General features: G+C 36.5%; 1 long non-coding RNA gene across 2 annotated transcripts; it reads right to left on the bottom strand.

Moving 5' to 3' along the window:
- Positions 1–755: 755 nt before the first annotated feature.
- Positions 756–5,225, bottom strand: LOC131540565 (uncharacterized). 2 transcript variants are annotated; one of them, XR_009271302.1, is made up of 4 exons: positions 3,921–5,225; positions 3,132–3,275; positions 1,702–1,813; positions 756–1,085 (listed from the first exon to the last, which is right to left on the bottom strand). It is a non-coding gene; the product is annotated as an uncharacterized LOC131540565 (long non-coding RNA). The 2 variants fall into 2 exon arrangements; XR_009271303.1 differs by having other exon boundaries at positions 3,931–5,225.
- Positions 5,226–5,726: the final 501 nt, after the last annotated feature.

Here is a 5,726-nt window from a genome sequence, read left to right as displayed (position 1 = left end):
TGTTACTAAGTCATTTTAACTGATACTAACTTAAATCTTACAAGTTACTATAACAGTATTGATTAAGTTAATTTTACAAGGAGTTTTTGGGTTCACAGAACCAATTAAAATTAATTAAAGATTACTTCACTTTTTTGGTTACATTACAATTAAGTTTACCTTCGTAAAAACATAGTTTTAATAAATAACTATACACCAACTATACTCATTCTGAAATAAAATAAAAAACAAAAACGGGTTAACAGACAATTTAAATGCAAGTTACTCTTTTATTAAGCAACCACAAATCATTAACAAAACATCAACATTAAATTGTTCAACATCAAATGGAAATACATTCTCCAAAACAGTGCAAGGTCCTTGAAAAATGAGCTGAGATAGTAACGGTCACTTTTAGAAGTGGACAATATGGATATCTGGATATCACTCAGCTGTAAACACTTCCCTAAAATAGGAACACTTCCAAAATTCACATCTAACAGTAACTTTAGAAATATAAAAGTTATACAAGAATAGAATATACGAGAACGATTTCAAAATAGAGCAATGTATTTTCTTTTTTTTAACTGTCATTTCTATGAGTGGATGAACATGGTACTGTATATGGAATGTATACCATTCCAGCAAATCAACTGAGAAAATGTTCTGCAAATTAAATACTAGACACATTGTAAAAAAAAAAAAAATAACACAATTCACTGAAAGTGACAGAAGTGAAAGTTTAAATGAAATGTCAAATAAAGGAGTACCTTTGTTAAAACACTGAGGAAACTCTACTGACAAAAGTTCATTTTTAAGACTCAACGCTCTGGGTCTCAGCTTCCCATCCTCCAGACCCATCAAGACTTTCTGGGTAAAGTCACATGTATTGTCCAACTCTTTTGGGGAACTTAGATCCAAGGTGTAAGTTAGTCCAAAAAGCATGACAAATGCATGAGCCAATATGGGGAAATCGTTAACTATGTTACCCAAAGTGCAACTTCAGTCTTCTCTGAGCAGATGAACATGGCAACTGTTGAATTGTCACTAATGGAGAGGAGACGAAGTGACAAATCTCCAGCGTCTGGTTCATCAGATTGTTCTACCTGAAGACAAAAACAGAGTAATGTTACTCTAAACTTCCAAAGGCTGACTGCTAATAAATGACATATATTTACATCTACTCCAAGCCATTCTATCCCATACAATAACTACATTATAATTGATAGCCTATATTCAAAACCTGCAATTAGAACTTGAATGACATCTGAATGGAAGGTGAGATTGTTGATTACTGAACAGTTTCAGGTTGCATTGATTTTCATAGTATTTTTTTCTATACTATGGAAGCCAGTTCAAACCAAAACGGTTTGGTTATCCAACAATCTCTCCTGCCATTCAGATGTCATTCAGGCTGTAGTTCCAGGTTTTGAATATATCCTTTATAATTGTAGTAATTCTTTGGTCTTCTGCAAAAGTGTAAGTGAGGACTAGACAGCATTTTCATTTTTAGTGATCTCTCTCTCAATTCTAAAAGGTGATGATACACGGGGCAACATTTTTGAGCAATGTTGCTTGGGCACTTTCCCATTGAGAATGGCCAACAAATTTCTATCTGGATACTTTAGATCGGTCGTGTGCCCTGCGTCTCATTTTTTGCACAGCAAAATTGCTCAAAAAGTTGCCACGTGTATCATAGGCTTAAGCAACATGATCACTTACATCCCCCATCTTGAGAACGTTGGAGTCATCCTCAAGCAGATAGGCGGAGGGAGCACGGAGGACAGCAGCTCATCATGGACATCACTGACAGCAGCATGGATGTTAATATTTCCTTCGGAGTGAGAATTAGAGACTTGAGTATGAGAATCTTGATCTAACATGGAATCTAATCAGCACAGCCACACAATACTATGCATCACCCTAAAACGTCTGTATGTAACAACACAACCGAAATCACTCAAAATCAACCCTATCAGCCATTAAGAAGAGTAACCACTTCAACTAAGTACTTCAGACACTTTTCCTGTGGGATCAACTTTATTTCTGGTTCTTCAGGTTGATGTTTACTCACCCTTCAGCCAACCAAGATGTAAGCTACTTTCTTTCTTTAGTAGAACACTAAAGATGACTTTTAACTGAAGTTGTGTTCCTTGATGATTCATAAATTTCAAGTCAACAGGTGCCACCAATTTGAAAGTCAAAAAGCAGATACAGACAGCACATTATAACACTGTGACCAGGAAAACCAGAGTCTGGAGCTCAAGATTTCTGTGCCACCATGGGTATTAATTTTGTGTTGCTTGTTTATGTTTTTTGACTCGCAAAGCGATGGCACCTGTTGAGCTGCATTTTATGAATCACCAAGTACCATGAATTCAGCTAAAAATTATCTTTTGTTCTACTGAAGGAGGAACATCAGCTACTTCTTGCATGGCCAGAGAGAGAGAGTAAATTCATGGCAAATGTTATTTTCTGGGCTAACTATTACTTTAAAGGGATAGTTCACCCAAAAATGAAAATTCTGTCATTAATGACTCACCCTCATGTCGTTCCAAACCTGTAAGACCTTCGTTCATCTTCAGAACACAAATTAATATATTTTTGATTAAATCTGAGAGCTTTCTGACCCTGCATAGACAGTAATGTAACTGAAATGTTCCCAGGTCCAGAAACATTAGTAAGGACATCTGTAAAATAGTCCATGTGACAAGAATACTTTTACTAAGCTACGAGAATACTTTGTGTGCGCAAAGAAAACAAAAATAACGACTTTATTCTACAGTTCTTCTCCTCTAAGTCACCATCCTCCGCCATTATAGAGAGTACCACGACACATGCGTGTGCATTCCTCTGCTTGTAAAAAAGGCTCCGAGCATGCGTGTTCTATGTCAGCATGGAGTATTTTACCAATGTCCTTACTACATTTCTGTGCCTGGGAACATTTCAGTTACACTGCTGTCTCTGCAGGGTTAGAAAGCTCTCAGATTTCATCAAAAATATCTTAATTTGTGTTCTGAAGATGAACGAAGGTTTTACGGGTTTGGAACGACATGAGGCGGAGCAATTAATGACAGAATGTTCATCCCTTTAAAGTATAAAGTACTTTAAATATAAAACATTTTCAAGTGTGCTAAGATAAATATTTTTACCTGTGACTCCATTTTAAAGCAGGCCAGCAATCCAGGATCTCACCAATCTGTAGGTTCCAGTATCTCTATACAATGAATGTGTATTAAAATTAATAATTGGACATCAATATACCAAACTAAACTTCCAGCTGCTTCACTTTTATCCTGAAAAGAAACAGATTGAGAAGTTAGTCAGGTTGTAATATTTGCCAAAACACCAGGAAAATTCTATTTAAAGCACATGAAACAAATCAGTTATTTAACTTACAAGGCATTATGTGAAATATGGTGCTTAATTTAATCCCATAATACAAACACATACATATATGTATATAATTTTCACAATATTATATATATATATATATATAGACTATAATTTGCTCTTTAAAATGTTACATTTTAAGCAAGAACACAAATGCATTAGGTAAATAACACAAGCTTTACTGGTATGGCTTGAGCCAACAACTTGAATACATTTATAAATACCTGTCCTTACAAAAATGTACAACTCGTGGAACAAAGTAAATCAAATTATTGCGAAACCTCTTATGAAAATCATTTTACTTTATGTCCAGCAATGCGAGCCAATTAAATATACGAATCAAAACCGCCAATTTGAGGTCATTACAACTTGTTACCCAAAAACTTTTTAATGTGTGCACACTCGATGCAAAAAGACAGACTTATATATATATATATATATATATATATATAAATAAATAATAAAATATAAAATAATTTGAAAATGCATAAAATACATTAACTGCTAAGACACTAAACACATTTAAACAAATAAAGCAAGGAACTTACGTTAACTCACCAGTTGCGCGGGCAGCACGATGAAGAGAAGCTCATAACTGGCAGGTTCAGAAAACCGCATGCCGTGTTTCCCCACAAAGGTCCTCACAGGCAACACCACAGCAAATTCCCGATCTAAAAATATCCCCTCCTACGTTATTTCTATAAAATACGAGCGAGTGTTGCAAACTTATTTAAATAAATCCGAGATGAGTCAGCGCAACAACAACATGGCGTCTTTTCAAAAGTTGCAGCAGCTAGTTGAGGGCAGAGCACGTAAGCACGTGCGTGATGTCAGACGGGGTTGTACTAAAATTATTTGAGTACACTGCCAAACACAAATGAAAGCATTTGAGTGCTGTAAACTTAAAATTACATTTTTGTACTAATTACTCAAATAATTAGAGGCAAATGAACGTTTTTACGTATTTTGAGTAATTACAACCCAATTCCTTTATGAAAGATTTACTATTTGGTCTCACAGTGTAGATCAACCGGAACCGTGAACACTCCCCATAACACACAATGTACTCGTTACATCGTAAGTAGAATGGCATCTACGCTAATATTTGTCTGTTTCTCTCCTATTCTGTTTCTCAGTCCGTATCCGATCAGATGGTGGATCAGCACCAAAAGATGATGTCTACAGCCCTGATCGTGAGCGGAGACCAGGACACCCAGATGAGCCCCAGAGACATATCCCCAGTGATGACCTCGATTAAAATACAATAAAACTAAAAATATAACTGTCACGAATCAGTCAGGCCCTTCACCCCACCAATCACAGCGTTCCAGGTCACCAGAGTACTAATCACCCGCACCTGCACCAAATCACCTCAGTAATCAACCCGGCTACTTAAACCAGCACCACTCACACTACGCCGTCCGATCTCGTTGATTGCTACGTGGACTCTCATCTCAAGAAAGACTAAGATATCCTTACCTTCCTAAGACTTACCTTTTAAGATCCATTCCTGTTGTTCTCCATTTGCCTCTGTTGTCTTCCCCTTCCAGATCCTTCGTCGACGGTGTATAAGTGTGAGTCTGTGTGGTTCCCCTCGTCTCGTCTTCCTAACCTGCTGAAACAAGAAACCAGTCATTCACGGATTGTCACTGCACCTTTTGAATACTCACCTTGCTTGGACTCACTTCAATAAACTCACCTTTGTTTACACTCACCTTTGTGTCCGGCTCTGACCTTAACAATAACAAAATAACTAAAAATATAATAAAATACCTAACTACATAATATTATTATTGTTAGAAATTGCAACAAAATAAAAAATAGAAATTTAAACTTTTGAACTGCAGGTTTCGTCTGGCCAGAGGAGAACTGGCCCCCCCGACTGAGCCTGGTTTCTCCCAAGGTTTTTTCCTCCATTCTGTCACAGAGGGAGTTTTGGTTCCTTGTCGCTGTCGCCTCTGGCTTGCTCAGTTGGGGACACTTAATTTCTAGCGATTATCACCGATTTGATTGCACAGATACTATTTCAACTAAACTGCGCTAGACAATGACATCTCAGAATTCAATAATGAAATGCCTTTAACTGAAAATTGAGTGTTTAATCTTATCATTATACATTACTGACACTCTATCTTACAATTTGATACTGTTAAGTGCTTTGACAAACTGTATTGTTAAAAGCGCTATATAAATAAAGGTGACTTGACTATTGTAACGTGTCTGCCTGTCTAAGTCCCCGTTTTCCTTATTTGGTTAGGTTCCGTTTCTTGTTAATTAATTATCTTTCATTATCCCCACCTGTTTTGTATTACGTTGTTTGCTCTTTTGTTCCTGTTCCTTTATAAGCCTTCAGT

The sequence above is a fragment of the Onychostoma macrolepis genome, chromosome 05 (assembly GCF_012432095.1).
Source record: "Onychostoma macrolepis isolate SWU-2019 chromosome 05, ASM1243209v1, whole genome shotgun sequence".
In the NCBI taxonomy this organism is placed as follows: Eukaryota; Metazoa; Chordata; class Actinopteri; order Cypriniformes; family Cyprinidae; genus Onychostoma; species Onychostoma macrolepis.
Note: the sequence above shows the minus strand (reverse complement) of the source record. Positions and strands in the feature narration are given on the sequence as shown.